A 22770-nucleotide genomic window follows, 5' to 3' on the forward strand; every position below is an offset into this window, starting at 1 on the left:
TGTTTTTTTTTTCTCGTACGATTGATTGATATTTAATTTTTTTATTTGATTTTTTAAAAATTTTTATTTTATGTTGGAGTATTGATTAACAATGTTGTGTTAGTTTCAGGTGTACAGCAAAGTGATTCAGTTATACATATACAAGTATCTATTCTTTTTCAAATACTTTTCCCATTTAGGTTGTTACATAATACTGAGCAGAGTTCCATGTGCTATACAGTACATCCTTGTTGGTTATCTATTTTATTATAAGTTTATTTATTTATTTATTGGCTGTGTTGGGTCTTCGTTGCTGCACACAGGCTTTTTCTAGTTGCAGCAAGTGGGAGCTACTCTTCGTTGTGGTGCACGGGCTTCTCATTGCGGTGGCTTCCATTGTTGTGGAGCATGGGCTCTAGGTGCGTGGGCTTCAGTAGTTGCGACTCAAGGGCTCTGGAGCGCAGGCTTAGTAGCTGTGGTGCACAGGCTTAGTTGTTCCACGGCATGTGGGATCTTCCTAGACCAGGGCTCGAACCCATGTCCCCTGCACTGGCAGGTGGATTCTCAACCACAGCACCACAAGGGAAGCCCTTGGGTACCTATTTTAAATATAGCAATGTGTTCATGTTGATCTCAAACTGCCAGTCTATCCCTACCCCCACCCTTCCCTCACTGGTAACCATAAGTTTGTTCTCTAAGTCTGTGAGTCTGTTTCTGTTTTGTAAATAAGTTCATTTGTATCATTTTTTCTTAGAGTCTGCATAAGCAATATCATATGATATTTGTGTTTCTCTGACTTATTTCACTTAGTATGGTAATCTCTAGGTCCATCCATGTTGCTGCAAATGGCATTATTTCATTCTTTTTAATGGCTGAGTAATATTCCGTCATATATATGTAGCACATGTTCTTTATGCATTCATCTGTAAATGGACACTTAGGTTGCTTCTATGTCTTAGCTATTGTAAACAGTGCTGCAATGTCTAGTGATCATGTTTTATGTTTTATTTTTCCCACTTACAATGAGAAACCCAAGTAAACATGAAGCCTAGAAAGTTTAAGTTGCCCAAGGTCACAGAGCTTATGCAATTTGGACAAAGCTAGGAACCCAACAGAGCTCTGAACCAGGGCCTATCTTTCCCGCAACTGCCAGTGCCTTGGGGATTAGTGAGAATAAACGAGGGGGGTTGAATCACCTTCTAGGAACATTTAAAATCACCTTCTCTATGTCTTCTTCACCCTTCAGGTGCCCCTGGCCCCATAGAGCTGACACCCTCAACTCCCGGTCCCGCTTTACCCGTCGGTCGTGGAGAAGTACTTCGTCAGCAGGAAAGCATTCTGATCTGTGAAGACTGACTCGGGCCTTTTTGTAAAAACCAAGTCTTAATGCTATGTGCATAAAATGGTATTTTATGCAATTTAATGCTATTTTCTCCCCATCTGTGAGCAAAGAGAAAATTCTTAAACATGTACACTTCCCAATAAAAGCATCAAAATGATCCTCTCTGCTAAGGGCTGAATTGTATTCATCCAGAAGATATGTTGCAGTCCTAATCCGTAGTCAGTGCCTGAGAATGTGACCTTATTTGGAAACAGGGCTGTTGCAGATGGAATTAGTTAAAAGTTCAGATGAGGTCATACCAGAGTACGATGGGCACTAAATCCAGCATGACTAGTGTCCTTAAAAGAAGAAGAGGGGGCTTCCCTGGTGGCGCAGTGGTTGAAAGTCCGCCTGTCGACGTAGGGGACGCGGGTTCGTGCCCCGGTCCGGGAAGATCCCACATGCCGCGGAGCGGGTGGGGTCGTGAGCCATGGCCGCTGAGCCTGCGCGTCCGGAGCCTGTGCTCCGCAACGGGAGAGGCCACAACAGTGAGGGGCCCACGTACCGCAAAAAAAAAAAAACAAAAAAGAAGAAGAGAGACACCCAGGAAGAGGACAGCCATGTAACAACAGAGACAGAGATTGGAGTGAGGCAACAGTAAGCAAAGGGACCCCAAAGATTGCCAGCAAACACCAGAAGCGAGAAAAGGCAAGGAAAGACCCTTCCCTAGAACCTCAGGAGAGAGTACAGCCCCACTGACACCTTGATTTTGGACTTCTAGCCTCCAGAACTGAGAGAATACATTTCTGTTGTAAAGCCACTTTGTTTGTGGTACTCTGTTACATCAGCCCTAAGAAACGCCCTCCATCAATCAGCAGCCTGTCCACACGGCCACTGTAATTCTGGGAAACTCCCAGCCCCACCTCACCCATCTTACCTCACAGCTCTGACTTCTGCTGCAGCCCTCAGGGCTCTGACTGGAGGGGCAACTCCGAGCATCCCCACAGAGGCCTGGCATTGCCTCAAGATCCACACCAGAATCACCCTGTTGGAAACAGTGTTTCTCAAACCGTGGTACCCACTGGATCAGAATCACTTCAGACAGTTGTATAAAATGCTGAGACCGATTGACTCAGCATCTGGGGCCCAGCAGCTTGAATTTTTAACAGACATCACATGGGCCTCTTATGTACAGAAAATTTTGAGAAAGGATGGGCTTGGATATATTTTCTGAAGGTACCCATCTCACTTCCCCGAATGTACTGTGTCCCTGAGAAGCTCCGTCAGCCAGGTGGAGGGAAGGCAAAATGTCAGCCTTCGGAGAACGTTGTAAAGGAGAAAACGGTCTCAAAATGGACATTTCGGGGCCAAGGAGGGAGCAAAGGGGCAAAGGTAATGGGTGAAATGGAAACTATTTCAGAGGGTGGGCAAGGGGACCTCGGGGCAAGAGGATGTGAGGGTGAGGAAGGGGAAGGCAGAGGAAACTGGTTCAGAGAGGACACATAAGGAAAGATGGAGTAGGGACTTGCCGTGGGGAGGGATAGCTGCTGGGAGTTATACAGCAGGGAGGCCAGGGAGAGGGACAGAGTGGAGCAGGTGGACCTGCCTTCAACACCAGCTCTACGCCTTACCAGCTGTGCAACCCTGGGTACGTCCTGTCCCTCTCTGGTCCTGCATTTCCCCATTTGTAAAAAGGAGATAGTGCCTGTGCTTCCTACTTCACAGAGCACCAAGTGAGATGAAGGATATGAATAATAAAGAGCTCTGGTAACTATAAGTCTAGGGGTGAGAAGGGAGATGATGTAGGTGTTATTATCAGTGCCCCAACACAACAAGAGACCTGGGGAAACCAGAGGCCAAGAGCCCCTGGGGATACGATCAGGGGCACAGAATCTGCAGCTGGAGGATCCTCGTTTGCATGACAGTTTCTCTATGTACTGGCTGTGTGTTCTCAGAGTTACTCAACCCCTCTGTTCCTTGGCTTCTGTAAAACGCGGCTAACAATAGTTCCTACTTCACAGGGTTATTACAAGTATTAAATGGATTACTGTTGGAAAAGTACTTAGGGTCTGACGCACGGTGAGCATTTGTTAAAATATCTTGTGGGTCAGAGGAGCCTATTTGTCAAGGGAGCCATTGTGGGTAAGGGTGGGGTGGAGGTGGAGAGGGGGTCCTAAGAGGAGAAACAAGCCAACATTTGCAGCTCTCCTGTACGTTTCTCCACCTCTTAACCCCATGCTCAATAACTGCTCCAGCTTATGCTGTTCCCACAGCTGCCCACTAGAGGGAGCCACTTTCTCCTTCCCCTGCCCAGCCAACACACACACACACACACACACACACACACACACACACACACACACACACACACACACACACACACACACACACACACACACACACACACACACACACACACACACACACACACACACACACACACACACACACACACACACACACACACACACACACACACACAGAGACACCTGCTTAGGAAAACACTCATCTTCCTTCTTAGCAAAGCCACATGGTTTTGATCTCTCTAAAACAGTGTTCATCAAGAAACAAAGTCATCTATGGGATCATACAAGTTTGAACCAAATTTTACAGAGTTTGGGGCCTCACCTTGCCCAGATGCCACCTTGAGTCAAACCAGCTGCCCAGCCATGGGGATGCTGACACGTTAGGCCCAGTAGGTTCTCATGTTCTCCCAGAGTCCTGCCCTTTCTCTCTACTGCCTTCTGTGGGGAGCTTGACCTGACTTCTACTCTGGGAGGAGAAGATGGATTCTGGGTATTGGGGGGTGGGGCAGTGGACACACTCTCTCTCTAGGGCAGAGGCTAGGCAGGGGGCTGGGGAGGACATAGGTTCCATTAGGGGCCGAGTGGTCATTTCCTACTTGGAGAGCAAATGTTACAGTGAGACCAGCGATCCAGGGAAGTTGTTTCTCCCCTTGGACAGAGGTCTCCCTGTGAATGACCCCTCTGTCCAGCCCAGCCGTCAGCTTTCCCATCTGGTGACCTGTAACCAATGCCCTTGGGTATTGGTTCATACGGGACTGAAGTCCTTCTGTAATAGGGAAGAACAAGTCTGACTCCGTATTAGATCTGTTTCTTTTACTTTAACCTTTGTGTTCTATTGCTTTTGCTTCCAGTTAAGAATGTTGCCTATAGCCTGAAATATACAGGATAGCCCATTCTCAAGGCTCTGACCTTTAAGGGCATAACACTTTTTCATTCATATGGAGATACAAAGTTGCAGAACAGAGAATAATATTTGTCTTGTTGGAGGTTTTCAGGAACATCCTGACCTGACCTACATGGACAGCTGCAAGAACAAAGGATTCCGGCACCAGAGAGGTTTGCAACAACCAACCATGCCCCTCCTTTACCTTGCCTTTAAAAATGCTTTGCTGAAACCCTCTGGGGAGTTCAGGGTTTGGGGGCATGGGCCGCGCATTCTCCTTGCATGGCCCTGCAATAAACCTTTCTCTGCTCCAAACTCCAACATTTCATGTTGTTTGGCGCACAAACTTGCATTCGGTAACACTTCTACTGCTCTGAGCTCCTGGGCAGCGCTGTTCCTCTCCAATCCCTGCACCCAGCACTGCATCTGTGCAGCTCAGAGCCTGTTCAGAAGAGGAGAAAAAGGAGGGAGGGGAGAGAGGGGGAGGAAATAATGGGGGAGGAAGATGGGAAGAAAGAAAGAGGGGAGAAGGAGGGAGAGAGGAGGATTGGAGAACAGTTTAGAGGAAGGAGCCAGACATCAAGAAGCAAAAGTGATGGTGCCAAGCCTGCTCTTTGGAGTGAAAAACTGTCTTTGGGGTAATTATAGCAGGAGGATTTCAGAGGAAAAATCATCTCAGAGCACCAACTCTAAATGACAGCAGCTGCCCCTAACCTAGGTCTCTTCCAGCAAGAACTTTAGGTCCCGCCTACAAGGAAAGGTGGGGACCACACTGACTGCAAATAAGAATAACAGCAACTAAGTCAGAATAATAGCATTCCTTGAACACCTACTGTGTGCTCAACACTATTTTATACATATTACAGACATTTTCTCAATTCAGTTCTCACTGCAACTCTCCAAAGTAGAGGCTGCTTTTTACCCTCGTCGAAGACAAAGAGTTTAGGTGATTTATCAGATGTGCCACAGAACTTTCTGGGATAGACTAGGGCTAGACCAGGACTTGAGCCTAGATCTGCCAGAATCCAGGATCCACTGGATCTTCACCACTATTGGGTGAGGACTTCAGCAGGCCCATTGCATGATGTTGCATAGGTTGTGGACTGCACAAGAGCTCCCCACCAGGAAGGGCTCTGCCTGCCAGACTCCTTGCAAGGCCATGAGCTCCCACCTGTTCCTAATTCATCCAAACGGGCTGGATGAGCCACTGGTCTCTCTGCCGTTGACCTAGCCTATTTCCTTTTGCTCTTACAACAACCCTTTCAGGAAGGTACAGTAGCCCCCCAGAGTTCACAGACAACATTGACAGGCTTGATTATCTGCAGGACCCCCCAAAGCAAAGCCGGTCTGTGATGTGAAATCATTGGTCTCCTTGCTGGGGCTTAAATCTAAATCCTTGTGGGAAGGTCACGGCTGGCGAGTGGCTCGGTAGCTCACAGGCCTGATTCAGCTCTCAGTGTCACTTGGTTGTGTCCCATTGTTTCCTCTTTTATGGGGAAAACTCGATGGAGGATAGTATTCATAAATATTAGAATTATTTAAAAAATCAAAAAGTATATCATTCAGGGAAGGATGGAGATGGCATACTCCAAGGGTTTAGTTACTATTTATAACGAGTGGGCTGATGAAGGGAGCTAGTGAGCTGGTGCAGACCCCAGAGACCAGCATCAGTGGGGAGCTGGTACCACCTGAGGCCCAGAGCGGTGAGAGGAGAAAACAGCATCCCTAGAAGCAGGCGGAGCTGGAGCTGGCCCAGCAGGGACTGAGACCAAAGAAGAAGGCCGCCTCTGCCAGGAGGGGGGTGGCAGGAATAACACCTTGACTTCTGTCTCCTCTCATCCCCTGATCTCCTGTCCCAGCCTCTCTCTCAGGTCAAACCCAAGAGGATGGCCAAAAACAGAAAGACAGAGTGATTCGATCCATAGAGATCAGCCAGCCCCACAAAGAGTTCAAGGGTGAAAGATGGAGGAGGAATGGGGCTGGGAGGAAGGTAGAGTGTGGCCTCTGCTTCCCTCTGAGAACAGAAGGATGCTTTCCTCAGCTTCTGGGGGTGTTGCTGCCAGACCGCCATCAGCCATCAGCCCTTGTGGGGGGATCAAGGCCTGGAACCCTCACCTCCCAGGGATGAAACACTTGAGCAACACTGAAGAGTCAGGGAGGATGTAGAGCAACAGGAACTCTTATGCTCTGCTAGCGGGAATCTAGATTGGTATTGACCAACTGGAGACCAATCCGGCAAAAGTAAATGAGGCTGGATATTTGCAGACCTCTTGAGTTAGCAATTCCGCTCACAGATAAATACTTTGAAGAATCTCTAGCAAGAACACAAGGACGCAGTATGAAAATGTTCATTGAAGTATTGTTTGTAATAGCAGAAACTTGCAACAGCCTGAACAGCCATCAACAGAAGAATGGCTAAATAACTTGTGATGTATTAACATGATGGAATGTTTGACAGACTTGCAACGACTGAACTACAGCTCTGTGGATCAACCTGGGCAAATCTCCAAAGCATAATATTGAACAACAAAGAAAGGTAAGTTACAGAAAGCTGCACATTGTAGCATAACAGTGTATAATGTATGTACATACACAGTATATATTATTACATAATAAAAATTTTATGTTATAAATGATATGTAAACTTTAACAACATATACAATAATAGAATTATTTATGGAGACTATATTTGTATTAATAATATAAAAACAAGCCTGGGAGTAATAACCAAATTCAGAGAGAGGAAGGAAAGGGAAGGGAACATAGGGGACTCCAATTATGCCTGTAACGTTTGGGGTTTTTCTTGGGAAATCTGGCAAAATGGGAAAATTTTATAAACCCGGGTAGCAGGTGCATGGCTGCCGGGCTCTTCTGCTTGCTGGCATTGTGCATACATTTATAAGGTCTCTAATATTTCATGAATTTCATTCTGGGACCCTTGGGCTCAATATTTCAAATCACCCCTCTGATTAACTAATTTCACTCACGTGTTCCTAAAGACTTCGACCCTCCTCTAAAACCCTGCCCTCCCAGCTCCGTAAGAGAGCTCTCAGTCCTCACTCCACGGCCCCGGAATTCGGGTGAGTGCACTCTTGTTAAATCCAGCATTTGCTTCAGTTTGTTTTCAGAATCCTCTGATATGCAGGCTGCTCCCAAGAACACTTGACTTGTTTCTGCTTCATCACTGGAGAAGTTTCAGGCTGTGCAAAAGGACTCAGGAAAACACTGCCTCCTCCCCCAGGGAACTCTGCCCAGTCCCAGGTACCAGGAAACCTGAGGACACAGGTCTAGAGGGAAAGGCTTTTCCAGTAATTGTGGCACTCAGAGGGCCCGGTTTCCTCTCCAAGCCCTCAGCTTATCTTTATTTTACCCTCAGGAGGTTTCTGGGGGTTGCCGCCTGCCTTTGCCAAAAGCAAAAACCAACTCCAGAGTTTCAAGAACTTCACAGCGGGGGCAGAGCACGATGCCCTCTGAGTTATTTCCCGAAATCTGCACTTAAGAAGGCCTTCGGGGAAATATCTCATCAGACTTGGTCTTGAGTCCTGACAAAAAACCAAAATCGCCTTTCAGTTCACTGCCTCAGAAGCCCCCCTACCTCCTCCAGCCCCTTCTAAATACAGAAAGGGAACTCAGCCACTCCAGGGAGGAAAGGGCGGAAGCTGGGAGTGCGGGGCGATGGCCAGTCCATTCCGGTCTTGCATGCGTCGTCCCCGTGCTCCCTGAGGGCACATTGCAGGGCTGCAACCCACTCTCTGCTCCTCACTGGGCACCAGCCGGGCTGCTGTGCCTGCCGGGCAGGCGGCTGTGAGTCAGGCCAAGGAGCCATGTCTGGAGGAGCTTACCTTCCAGTGGGGGAGACAGGTGATTTACAAGTAAACTAACAGTCACACAGGATCACTGCAGGCGGAGACACGTGCTGGGCGGAAAATCAAGATGGAGAAAGAGGCGGAGGGTGGGAGTAGTGAGAACAATGCCTCATCAACAGGGTCAGGAGGCCTCCGTGGGGAGGCGACTTCAGAGCACAGTGGACATCTGAACACGGGGTGGGAGCCAGATGGAGACATCTGGGGGAGAATGGGTCCAAGAAGAGGGGCCAGCAAAGACGTGACGGGAGATGCAGGTGGTGACTCAAGCCAGGGCAGACCTTGTCCCAGGGCTGTGAGAGCACTGTCATGGCTGCCATTTTACAGATAAAGAGACAGAGGGTCCAGGAGGTTATAAGGCTTGCCAAGACCGCACAGCCAGTACGTGCGTGCTAGCTGAAGCCGGGCCAACTGACCCTGAGAGGCGTTACTCCCCCCTGCCTCTCTGTCATAGGACACACACAGATCCACAGCCCGTATCCAAACCCTGGTCAGCTGTGGGTTGAAATCCAGAAGACTCCGATTTAAGAATGTTCACACAGTGCAGTATGGCATGGTCCATGACACCCCCAGGGAATCCGGGACAGCACACAATTAGACATATTCGTATTTCTGCATCAAAACATACTAATCTTCACGCTCAGTGGAAAAACATACTAATCTTCACTTTCAGTGGACTAAATAAAGAGCTATTAATAGCCTCCATTCAGGTGAGGTTTTTGCCACCAAATTCAGGTCACTTTTTTTTTAAAAAAATTTTTTTTGGCTGCCTTGGGTCTTCGTTGCTGCACACAGGCTTTCTCTAGTTGTGGTGGGAGGGGGCTACTCTTTGTTGCGGTGCGCGGGCTTCTCATTGTGGTGGCTTCTCTTGTTGCGGAGCATGGGCTCTAGCCGCGAGGGCTTCAGTAGTTGCAGCACGCAGGCTCAGTAGTTGCGGAGTGTGGGCTCTGGGGAATGTGACTCGCGGGCTCTAGAGCTCAGGCTCAGTTGTTGTGACGCACCAGCTTAGTTGCTCCGCAGCATGTGGGATCTTCCCAGACCAGGGCTCAAAGCCGTGTCCCCTGCATTGACAGGCGGATTCTTAACCACTGCGCCACCAGGGAAGTCCCAGGTCACATTATGATGCCAAGTTAGTTATCAAAGTAAAAAACAACTTTCGGTTTTCAGAGCCTTTAGGATTTCTACTAAAAGGACTGGGGGAAGAATGTTATAGCTTCTGAAAATGACAGCTCTGTGAAGACAGGAGGTGGAGAAGCCAGCTGGAAAGGAGGTCACCCACGTTCCCATCTTGGCATGGCTCAGACTGCGGGAGCTGTCACCAAAGTGGCCGAGCGCTCTGGATGCAAACTTCCTCCTTGACAAAGGACCCAACAGCAGCTCAAGAGCAGCTGGCAATGTGCAGGAGAAAGGTGATGCAGAAGTCCAGATCCAGGTGAAAATGGGTGACAGGAAAGCCCAGCTTTACCAATAAGGCACAAAAATGAAAGTTTTCTTTTCAATTCTTCTTATTGTGCCCTTGCTAGACTGGGTTGGGTTTGAAAACCTAGCCAGAGGCAGAGAAGTTAAAGATGGGAGAGACAAGGCTTCCCTGGTGGCGCAGTGGTTGAGAGTCAGCCTGCCGATGCAGGGGACACGGGTTCGTGCCCCGGTCCGGGAGGATCTCACATGCCGTGCAGCGGCTGGGCCCATGAGCCATGGCCGCTGAGCCTGCACGTCCGGAGCCTGTGCTCCACAACGGGAGAGGCCACAACAGTGAGAGGCCCGCGTACCGCAAAAAAAAAAAAAAAAAAAAAAAGATGGGAGAGACAGAAAAGCATCTTTCTTCAAATTAAAAAAAAAAATTGTTGCCTAAGTCTTGGTCCTCCTGCCCCTACCCCTACCAGGAAATGCAAACCAATTTTGGTCCCCCTCCCTGGGGTCCTCCCTGCCACCCTGCCTTAGAAGGGCCAGAACTGGAGTAAGGCTGAGGGCACTGGGCAGAGAAACCATGCTCGGAGAGGCCATTACTTCCTTCTGCCCCTTAGCCTAGAGAAGAGGCCTTGGCCATCATCCCCACCCAGAGTCAGGTTGAAACTCACAGTCCACGTATGGCCTCCACTTCTGTCCTCATTAGCTTTAAGATTCACTGAGAAATGAATGGCAACAGAAGTAAGAAGGAAATGATATAATCCCAGGCTTTCCTTGGGAAATTGGGGAAATATCCATTCATTCAATTAGTCTACAATGTTTATTGAGCACCTACTATATGCCAGGGGGTTGGGATACATCAGCGAACAGAACAGCAAAAGTCCTCATCCTCACAGGAGCGGGGAGTCAGACTTGGATCCAAAATACCGTGGTGGGCAAAGGTGATGGGTGTTTTGGGGGGTAATATCACAGAATAGGGAGATCAGGGTTCCCGGGCAAGGAATCAAAGTTTTAAATAGGGTGTCAAATTGAGCAAAGAGTCAAAGGAGAAGGAGGAAACCACCCCAACAGTCTGAGAGAGAGTGTTCCAGGCAGAGGGCACAGCCAGGGCAAAGGCCTGGAGCGGGGAGTGTGCCTGTGAGTTCTAAGTACAGCAAGGAGGCTGGTGAGGCTGGAGGTGAGTGAGTAAATGGGAGGAGGGGGAGTAAGTGTCGGGGGGAGGGGGCTCAGACTCACTCAGGGGCTGACCCCTTAGGGTATTTTCTTTTATTCTGGATGAGAAAAGGAGTCGTTGGAGAGTCTTGAGAAAAGCCCATCAGCATGTTGGTTAGAAGAGTCACTCTGGCGTCTCCAGAGCCTGGGGATCATCATACTTGGGGAACCAAGCTGAGCTCTCAGCTTCCAAGTAAAGAGGTCCACTATGACCCCAGGATTTTAGGACTGTAAGTATGGCTTGGAGAAGAGCTGGGAGGGAGCCTGGAAGCCCCAGGAGGAGGCTGCTGGAGGTTCTGGGATGGGGAAGGCCCACTGTGGATGGGGAGCAGGGCATGAAACCGAAAAAATATTTCACAAGTACAGTTCAGACTGGATACAGTGGATCAGTAAAAGGAAAACAGAAGAGACGAGCCGTAAATAAGCGTTCTGATCTGGGAATCTGGACCACAGTGCATTTTAATAAAATGCCCCGAATTAATAAATGGACATGAATACTCATTAGATGACCCACCCTCCAACCGTGTCCAATCAAGTCTATCTCTTACACAAACCACGGTGTGGATGAGTTCAGAACTGGGTTCACTCTGCCCAAGTTTGAATTCTGCTGTCTCACAGACAAAATGGTGTGGGGTTTTTGGTGTGTTTTTTAAAATTTTGTTTTAAATTGCAATAACATATATGTAACATAAAATTTGCTATTTAGCCATCTTCAAGCACACAATTCAGTGGCACTAATTACATTCACAAAGTTGTGCGTGTCGTGCTTCTTTTATAACTTCAACCAGCCTCAGTTTCCTCCTCTGTTAGGTGGGAATGATGATAAAACCTACCTTCCTTCGAGGGCAATGCAAGGATTACACAGAATAATCCAAGTGACACAGCACAGTGCCCAGCATATAACTGACACTCAACAAATATTAGCTATTTTATACCTTACTGCTTGTCTCTTACTTCTTGCATCATCCACAGGCACACTGGCCTTCACGGTACCCTCATCACCTCGTGCTAATTACCAGGTCCCCCACTCCTCCCTCCATGGGGAGTTATCCTAACAGGCAAACGAGATCCAGGCCAGTTTCTGCCTCAAAACTCCACAGGACTCCTCAACCTCATCATCTCGAGCGAGCAGGCAGTGTCTCTCTCACTTGCCCCAGAAGAGAAATCAGATCATGTTCTTCCTCTGCTTAAAATCCTCCAGCAATGTCCCATCTCATTTAGGATGAAACCCACAGGCCTCACCATGTCCCCCAAGGCCCTGTGATGCAGCCTCTCCCACTGTGGGCTGCCCTCCTCCCCTGTCCCCTGCACACACCTCAGGGCCTTGGCAGATCCTGTCCCTTCTGTCAGAATAAATCTATCCCAGATACTCTCTGGCCTCCTCTCTCACCTCCTTCAGATCGCTTCTGGAATGTTCCACCTAACCTAAAACAGCAACTTCTTCCCTCTTCCTTCCTTCCTCTCTAACTCTTTAACTGGCTTCACATTTCTTTTTCTTTCTTTTTTTTTTTTGGCTGCACTGCACAGCTTGTGGGATCTTAGTTCCCTGACCAGGGATCGAACCCAGGGCCACACAGTGAAAGCACCGAGTCCTGATCACTGGACTGCCAGGGAATTCTCTGCTTCACATTTCTTTATTAAGGGTGCCATTCTCTGAAATTATCTTGCTCACTTATTTCTTTGCTGGATTCTTGTCTACCCCTCCCCCACCACTGGAATGTAAGACCACAGGGGTGAGGATTAGGGTTGATGAATACGTATCATCAGTGTCCACAGTGATGAGAGCATGTTTGGTTGTTTTTGTGTTTTGATTTTTGTAATTATTTCTCTATTTTTTTCCAGTTTTATTGAGAAATAATTGACATTCATCACTGTATGAGTTTAAGGTGTAGCGCATGGTGGTTTGATTTACATATACTGGAAAATGATTACCATAGGCTCATCAATCTTCTCATACAGATACAAGAAAAAGAAAAGAGAATTAAATGAATGAGTGAAGAGGAAGAGCAGGAGTTGCAAGAAAACAAGGCACGTGTTGCTGTGGAAATCCTGCATCTCGGGAGCATGAGCTCAACAGTCATGGAAGAAAACAGAAATAAACATCCAAGGCAGAAACTTGGGCCTGAATGATGAGCCACACGGACTCCGTGGGATACTCAGCTGAGGAGAGGTCACTGCCCATCTTCATAAGCCTCTCACGATGGTCCATGGTTGACCTCTGCTCCTCCTCGAAAGCCCTACACTTGGCTTCCTGACACCCATCTCAGGCTCACTCCTACCTCCCAGCTGTTCCTTCTTGGTTTCCTTTCCGGATTTGGTCCTTCTCCAGAGTTCCACATCCAGAAGGCCAGTAGCCAGGTTCTACCAAAATCCCATTGTCTTCTCACTCTCTGCTCTCTCCTTAGATGACCTCGCCACACCCAGGCCAATGTATGAATTTATATTCCAATTTAGACCATTCTTTTGAATACCCCCAGAAAGCCAACAACCACACTTGGATATATCAAGGGCATCTCCAATTCCATGTATCCAATATCAAGCTAAAGATAGTTCACGGAAATAAAAACTAAATGCACTAAAAACACACACACAATGTTCACATATATTTTCAGAGACATTACACAAGATACTGCAGATCTATAAGAAGGAGGAGGTGAATGAAGAAAATAATAATAATCGAGGAAGAGGAAAGAGCTCTTGGAAATTAAAATATTCTAGAAAAAAATCAAAATTAATTAGAAGATTGGAAGACAAAGTTGAAGAAGTCTTTTAGAAAATAAAGCAAAAGGCTTCCTTTTATTTCTTTTTCTTCTCTGATTGCTGTGGCTAAAAGGAATCCAAATCAGAAAAGAAGAAGTAAAGCTGTCACTGTTTGCAGATGACATGATACTATACATAGAGAATCCCAAAGATGCTACCAGAAAACTACTAGAGCTAATTAATGAATTTGGTAAAGTAGCAGGATACAAAATTAATGCACAGAAATCTCTGGCATCCCTATACACTAATGATGAAAAATCTGAAAGTGAAATCAAGAAAACAGTCCCATTTACCATTGCAACAAAAAGAATAAAATATCTAGGAATAAACCTACCTAAGGAGACAAAAGACCTGTATGCAGAAAATTATAAGACACTGATGAAAGAAATTAAAGATGATACAAATAGATGGAGAGATACACCATGTTCTTGGATTGGAAGAATCAACATTGTGAAAAATGACTCTACTACCCAAAGCAATCTACAGATTCAATGCAATCCCTATCAAACTACCACTGGCATTTTTCACAGAACTAGAACAAAAAATTTTATAATTTGTATGGAAACACAAAAGACCCCGAATAGCCAAAGCAATCTTGAGAATGAAAAATGGAGCTGGAGGAATCAGGCTCCCTGACTTCAGACTATACTACAAAGCTACAGTAATCAAGACAGTAGGGTACTGGCACAAAAACAGAATTATAGATCAATGGAACAGGATAGAAAGCCCAGAGATAAACCCATGCACATATGGTCACCTTATCTTTGATAAAGGAGGGAAGAATATACAGTGGAGAAAAGACAGCCTCTTCAATAAGTGGTGCTGGGAAAACTGGGCAGGTACATGTGAAAGTATGAGATTAGAACACTCCCTAACACCATACAGAAAAATAAGCTCAAAATGGATTAAAGACCTAAATGTAAGGCCAGAAACTATCAAACTGTTAGAGGAAAACATAGGCAGAACACTCTATGACATAAATCACAGCAAGATCATTTTTGACCCACCTCCTAGAGAAATGGAAATAAAAGCAAAAATAAACAAATGGGACCTAAGGAAACTTAAAGGCTTTTGCACAGCAAAGGAAACCATAAAAAAGATCAAAAGACAACCCTCAGAATGGGAGAAAATATTTGCAAATGAAGCAACTGACAAAGGATTAATCTCCAAAATTTACAAGCAGCTCATGCAGCTGAATAACCAAAAAACAAACAACCCTATCCAAAAATGGGCAGAAGACGTAAACAGACACTTCTCCAAAGAAAATATATAGATTGCCAACAAACACATGAAAGAATGCTCAACATCATTAATCATTAGAGAAATGCAAATCAAAACTACAATGAGATATCATCTCACACCGGTCAGAATGGCCATTATCAAAAAATCTACAAACAATAAATGCTGGAGAGGGTGTGGAGAAAAGGGAACACTCTCGCACTGCTGGTGGGAATGTGAATTGGTACAGCCACTATGGAGAACAGTATAGAGGTATCTCAAAAAACTACAAATAGAACTACCATATGACCCAGCAATCCCACTACTGGGCATATACCCTGAGAAAACCATAATTCAAAAAGAGTCATGTACCAAAATGTTCATTGCAGCTCTATTTAAAATAGCCCGGAGATGGGGCTTCCCTGGTGGCGCAGTGGTTGAGAGTCCGCCTGCCAATGCAGGGAACACGGGTTCGTGCCCCGGTCTGGGAAGATCCCACATGCTGCGGAGCGGCTAAGCCCGTGAGCCATGGCCGCTGAGCCTGCGCGTCTGGAGCCTTTGCTCCGCAACAGGAGAGGCCACAACAGTGAGAGGCCCGCGTACCGCAAAAAAAAAAAAAAAAAAAAAAAAAAAAAAAGCCCGTAGATGGAAACAACCTAAGTGTCCATGATCGGATGAATGGATAAAGAAGATGCGGCACATATATATAATGGAATATTACTCAGCCATAAAAAGAAATGAAATTGAGCTATTTGTAATGAGGTGGATAGACCTAGAGTCTGTCATACAGAGTGAAGTAAGTCAGAAAGAAAAAGACAAATACCGTATGCTAACACATACATATGGAATTTAAGAAAAAAAAATGTCATGAAGAACCTAGGGGTAAGACAGGAATAAAGACACAGACCTACTAGAGAATGGACTTGAGGATATGGGGAGGGGGAAGGGTAAGCTGTGACACAGTGAGAGAGTGGCATGGACATATATACACTGCCAAAAGTAAGGTAGATAGCTAGTGGGAAGCAGCCGCATAGCACAGGGAGATCAGCTCAGTGCTTTGTGACCACCTGGAGGGGTGGGATGTGGAGGGTGGGAGGGAGGGAGTCGCGGGAGGGAAGAGATGTGGGAACGTATGTATATGTATAACTGATTCACTTCGTTGTAGAGCAGAAACTAACACACCATTGTAAAGCAATTATACTCCAATAAAGATGTGGAAAAAAAAAAAAAGACAGGATCAGGCAGGAGAACAACCATGGACAACCACTTCTCAGAGCCAGCAGGGAGAGCTGCTGAGTCCAGCTTTAAAAATCAGAACTGAGCTCCACCTCCACCCTGGCCTTTAGTCTTATCACCCAGATGGAGGAAGTACCAATCTCCGGGTGATACAGGACTGGAAAACACTGCAGTGCTCACAAGCTGACTTTTTATTCTTATCCTGCACCAGGTCCTCTACAACCCTGGGTTCTGCTTCGAGCCCCTCTTGGGCAGTCGGCGCGGGGCTTGGGAGCCTGGCCCTGCCTCAGCCCGCCTGGGCTTGACTCCCTGCCTCATGACTTCCTAAGCGACCTTACGTAAGTCACGGACCCTCCTCTGGGCCTCTCAAAGCCCAGGAGCCTTGGAAGCACAGGCAGCTTTTCCTTTCCCTCCTGTTCCGCTCACAGCTGTCACCGCATCCTCCTCCTGCCCTGGTGACCTCAGCACCCAACGCACGGTAACCTTCTCCACCTGGTTGCTGTCATCTCCTTTCTCAGCTTGAGTAGCCACATGGATGGATGAGCCATCCAAAAACCCCGGGCACTCAATTCTTGATCTACTGATCCCCAGTGATTTTCTCCTTCCCAACAGCAGCCACCATGGCCACAGTTCCCCTGTCCTCATCAACTCCACCACCTCTGTACCACTCACTGCAAACGGCCCCTCTGGCTGCCGCCTGTCTCCCCATCCTTCTGGTTCCCAAACCCCATGATCCTCCACCTTCTAACCCACTGGCCCTGTCACAGTGGTACTACCTTCTCTAAGCCCCTCCTCCCTCTCTGCCTTGTCGCAGTGGTTTGACAAAAGCCCAACCCAGATTAAACCCAATGCTCCACCTAATCCGCCTGACACCTGAGCAGTGGCAGAAAATGATTCCATTAATTGGACTCTTTGAATTTATGCCACAAATCTCCAGCAGACTCTCAATGCTAACACTTCCTCGGCAAAATTCACTTTCCCGTTGGAGGTCAACAATTTCACACATCTCCTCCCATCTCTCTCTGCTGAGACCTTACCTCTTGGGGGAAATTGTTGTACTACCCACAGTTCCACCACCCACCAGCAACTGTCCCCACACACTCCTGTGAGCGTGCGTGGAAGGAACACCGTGCTCCAACCCAAGACAGATCCTTCTGCTGACCAATGGGTCTTAGCTCTTTGCCTTCTCGAGGGTTTCACTCTCACATATTCCCCGCCTTCTCTAGAATGGTCAATTTCTCCCCCTTTCGTGGATTACTCCTATGGTTGTATAAACATGCCTTCACAGCATCCATATTTTTTAAAGAGCCCTGATGCCATGTCTCCCTCTGGCCACCACTCCATTCCTCTCCCCTCTTGCAGCAAGATTCTTCAAGACTTGCCTACTGCTGTGGTCGCCACTTGCTCACTTCACATCTATTTCACACCCACTCAAATAGGGCTGCTGCTGCCAGCACTCCTCTGGAACACTTCCTGTCAGGGTCACCACTTTTTTTTTTAATACTAAAAATCATCTTTCTAAATACATCATCTCTATCCTAAATTCACAAGAATGAAGGCCTTAAAAATTATGTGAAGGCTGAAAACTGGGAATCCTGATTTGGAAATCAAGGCTGATATTTGGATAGAGGTGAGCTTGCAGATCTGTAATTGTTATTTTCGGTAGGTGCAGACCGGGACCAGCAATGACAGTTTCTCTATAGAAAAATAGAAATTAGAGAAATCTAATCTGAGTGTCAAACAATCAGTTTGCAAATTTTGTAATACAGCCCATTTGTGAACAAATTCAACACATTGCAATGTTGTTAAGACTTCAGGATAATTTATCATATTTCAAACCAGTGTCCTCCATTTTGCTGTATATTTTGATAATTGAATCGAGTATATTTTGAGCACCTACTATGTGCCAGGCACTATGCCAGACACTGGGTATAGAGAGGTAAACAAAATGGACATATACTCTGATGCTACAGGGTTTATAATTTAATTTAGACAATAAAATACTAAGCACCAAATTAATATATAAGTACAAAATTGTGACAACTGATCTGAAGGGAAGGGGTCAGTAAGAGAGACTCCTAGAAGCACAGTAGGCTTCTCTGAGGAAGAGACACTGAGCTGAGAAATTAAGAATAAGTGTAAATTAACTTTGTGACGGATTAGGAAACAACATCCCTAGCAAAGGGCATATCCCAAAGCCCCGGAGTAGGAAAGAATTTGGTTCATTCAAGAAAAACAGAAAGAAAGCCCATCTGAGCTGGGGAAGAGCCCCAAGATGACGGGAGAGTGCCGGGGCAGAGCCTGAAGAGCCTTGGAGAAGATGTTAAGGAGACTGAGGGTTATCTGAAAAGCAACCACCACCAACTCTCAGCTTTTCAGAGGTAACAGCCAATCCCCCACCACGCCCTTTCTCCACTTGTTGGCAGCATTTCACGCGGCTGACTGCTCTCCTGACTGCGCTTCCGTCAGCCTGTTACCTGGGTCTCCTCCTGCCACGTGGGTCACTCTTTCCAAGTCTCCCTTGATGGCTCCTCCTGCAGCAGGGAGAAAATGGCACCCAGAACAATAGCCTTGGCCCCTTGGCTATCCACATTCTGCCACCCGGCGGAGACCTTGACTTTGCACCCCAAGAGAGCAAACCAAATCTTTTTTTTTTTTTTTTTTAAATCCTTCACATGCCTTCCTGCAGGAATTGGGCAGGACAAAATAAGTGGTGGAAAGGAAAATGGGAAGGAACCTGTTATCAATGTTAGAAAGTTGGGCAGCATCACTTAAAATGTTGACAATCACATCTAGCTGGGCTCCTAAACACCCAGTTTTACCATCTGAACAGTGGGGAAATTTAAAATAATAATGTTCCCTCTGCAACCGGAATCAGGAATCCAGTCTGGTTGGGGGAACGTGACAACGTCGGAATTCGGAGGCAGGAGGCATGGACTACAGATTTATCTCCTTGCCTGAGCGTTTAAAACATCTATCAAGCCGGTAAACACAGTGTCATTAAGTCATGTCATGGGACAGTTTTATCATCGGTACAGCGGTAACCACACAGCACACTTCGTGTCCAGAAGCGCTGTGGCTTCAGTCTGACTGCACACACCTGAGGAAAGGTGACATTTATGAACTGAAATGGACTATTACCAACTCATGGCCCACAGAGACCCAACTGAGCATCTATTACTTGGTTGAACCATACCTTCCTTGGGCTGAAATGTGGCCTTAAGGGATTCATTTATACATGCCATAGTACATAGAGAGTTGGGGTACAATTAGGTCCACAGCCATCTAAATAGACTTAATGGAAGTATGAGCACCATGCATGTGAAATTCATCACCAGTGAGGGTTATTTTTAAAGAAAAAAAATACATCAATTTTCAGTGCATCTAAGGGAGCAGCTTTTAACCTTACAACAACAACAACAAAATACTAAACATCTAATTACTAAAAAACAGCTTCTGTGGAGAATACTGGTTCTTACCCTTGGTGGGCATAAGATCAGGTGAGTTGGTTAAAAATGCAGACCTGGGCCCCACCTTCACATTCTGACTGAGCAGGCCTGTGGAAGCACCCATAAATTTGCATCTTTAATCACTGGCCCAGGTGATTTTTATGTGGTGGCCTGTGCTTCATGGGAAATCCTGTTCTAGTTCACTTAGAAAGTGAAAAACACTGATTATCTACCATATTAACAGTTCACTTCTTAGCACTAACCCTTCAACAACTGAGAACTTCTGATCACAATATTCCTCCTACGAGTTCAAATACTATTTTCTGCTCTAATATTATCGAAATATTAATATCTTACTCTCACGTTATAAGGTTTTTGTGACCCTGACTTTGTGTAATCCTAGGTACCATCTCCCTCCGGCTCAGTGAGAACTAAAGATGATACGCGCAGTCAAACATAGATTCTAATAAATGCAAACAGTCTATAGATAATTGTCACAACTTCAAGAGGTGCCAAAGAAACTGATTTGCCCCTGGTGAAATCATGCAAACCACAATTTCAGGTATAGCATCCTCTAGAAGTTTTTAGCGTACATCTGCTTGCTGGGCCTCCTCAAGACGGGAAATTTAGATTAATTCAGATATATACAGACTCCTCTAGTTATGGCATCATAAACTCAGGCTATACCCTAATAGTTTTCTTCACATTTATATTCAAATGCTCTGAATAAAACATGTTTTAGCATCTTTTGGAGGGTAAAATTTTTATTTTGGAAAAAAGTGAACAATAAAACAAACAAAAAAAAGAAACCCAGAGACTTAAAAAGACTATTGTCACTGTCCAATAAGTCTGACAGAGGAAAAAAAAAAAAAGGCTATTTAAATTTCTAAAAAACTAACACAATTTAACACAGAAAAGAGCAGCACAGAATACTGTACTAAGAAGTGCTCATCTATCAGGTGTCTCCTACATGCCAACCACAATGCTCTACTGAGCCCTCATTAGTCCTCAAACCTGGGACAGGTTCTCACTTATCCCCACTGTACAAACGTCAGGGCCCAGAGTTCCGCACACAGCCAGTAACTGGTGGAGGCCCACGGCCCAGGGTGCTCACGTCACCACACCTTACTTGTCATTCACTAAATTCAAAACTCAAATTCAGCATGTGCTGCTAAATACACTAGAAATAAAGTGATAATCTATAATGATCAGATTGCTTCTAAATATTAAAAGCAAAGTTTCTTATGATGTGGAAATGATAGCACGTATCTAAAAATACAATGATAAACAGAAAATTGTTTTATACTTATTAAAACATAAAAAAGATATATGCAGATATCAGTTTAAACTTTTTCACTTTGATATAATACAAACCCAGTTCCAAAATAGGTGATTTATCATGTACATTAAAAGCATTAATGAAAAAACTATACTCCTATAATTAGGAATGATTCACATTTTTTTAAATTGAAGTATAGTTGATTGACAATATTTTGTTACTGGTGTACAGCAAAGTGATTCAGTTATATATATATATATATTTTTTTTTTCATATTCTTTTCCTTTATTACAAGATATTGAATATAGTTCCCTGTGCTATACAGTAAGTCTTTGTTTCACATTTTATATATAATAGTATGTTATCTGTTAAGCCCATACTCCTAATTTATCCCTCCCCTGCTTTCCCTTTGGTAACCATAAGTTTTTCTGTGTCTGTGAGTCTACTTTATAAATAAATTCATTTGTATTATTTTTTAGATTCCACATATAAGTGATATCATATAATGTTTGTCTTTCTCTGTCTTACTTCACTAACTATGATATTCCCTAGGTCCATCCATGTTGCTGTAAACAGCAATATTCCATTCTTTTTTATGGCTGAGTAATATTCCAGTGTGTGTGTGTGTGTGTGTGTGTGTGTGTGTGTGCATGTGTGTATCATACATATTCTTTATTCATTCATCTGTTGGACGCTTAGCTTGCTTCCATGTCTTTGCTACTGTACACACTCCTGCTATGAACACTGGGTGCATGAAGGAGCGACTCACATTAATTTAACTCAATGTTAAGGGACAGCTAGTGCATCAACAGAACTATTTCTGATCCCTGGCTCAAGATAAGGGGAGAGTCTAGGAGTCCCAGTTCCAATCTATCCCTATGCTGGAACCATAGAAAGCAAATATTCACATATCAAAAAATCTTTATAAATTTAATGACGTCACATGAGACAGATTAGTCTAACAAAGAACTGGCTGCTTATTTTGAGACTATAATTCATTCTAAGAACAATCTGTAATTATTTGTCCCTAAAATCCATCAAAGTTATTTAAATGTTATGTGGTATATCTGTGCAATGCATTCACCCTAATTTGCTCCACATACCTACAACCTGTACTTTCTCTGTAATGTCATCTGACATTTCACCTTTCTTGCTGACAGAAGTTAATTCAAGGCATTCTGCACCATGCCATCAACACTGACCAACCATTAATAAACATATATATAAACTGTATATTAATCGTATTTAAGGACTATTAAGTGCAAGGCTGAGGGCTAGCATGGTTGGTCTCCTGAAGAGAGTTCTAATCTCCAAGCTCATGCACACAACAGTGGATTCTCTTCAGTTTTCCCTTCGAAACCAACAAAGATCAGTCCAACTGAGGTACCTTGAGAATCTTAAGTGTGACATACCTAAAATCAAAGTACAACAGATCCCTATTAAAGAAACAAATGACACAGCAATCTTGCAATTACCCACTTACCTGGTTATAGTATATGTTGCTGCCTAAAGATATTTAAAGCTTTCAAAAGTGATTCTTTTACTTACCAGTGAACTGATATTAGAATTCACATAGGACTTCCCTGGTGGCGCAGTGGTTAGGAGTCCTCCTGCCAATGCAGGGGACACGGGTTCGAGCCCTGGTCCGGGAAGATCCCACATGCCACGGAGCAACTGAGGCTGTGCGCCACAACTACTAAGCCCGCACACCTAGAGCCTGTGCTCTGCAACAAGAGAAGCCACCACAATGAGAAGCCCGCATTCCGCAACGAAGAGTAGCCCCCGCTCGCTGCAACTAGAGAAAGCCCACGAGTAGCAATGAAGACCCAACACAGACAAAAAAAAAAAAAAGAATTC

This window comes from Delphinus delphis, chromosome 5 (assembly GCF_949987515.2).
Source record: "Delphinus delphis chromosome 5, mDelDel1.2, whole genome shotgun sequence".
Classification (NCBI taxonomy): Eukaryota; Metazoa; Chordata; class Mammalia; order Artiodactyla; family Delphinidae; genus Delphinus; species Delphinus delphis.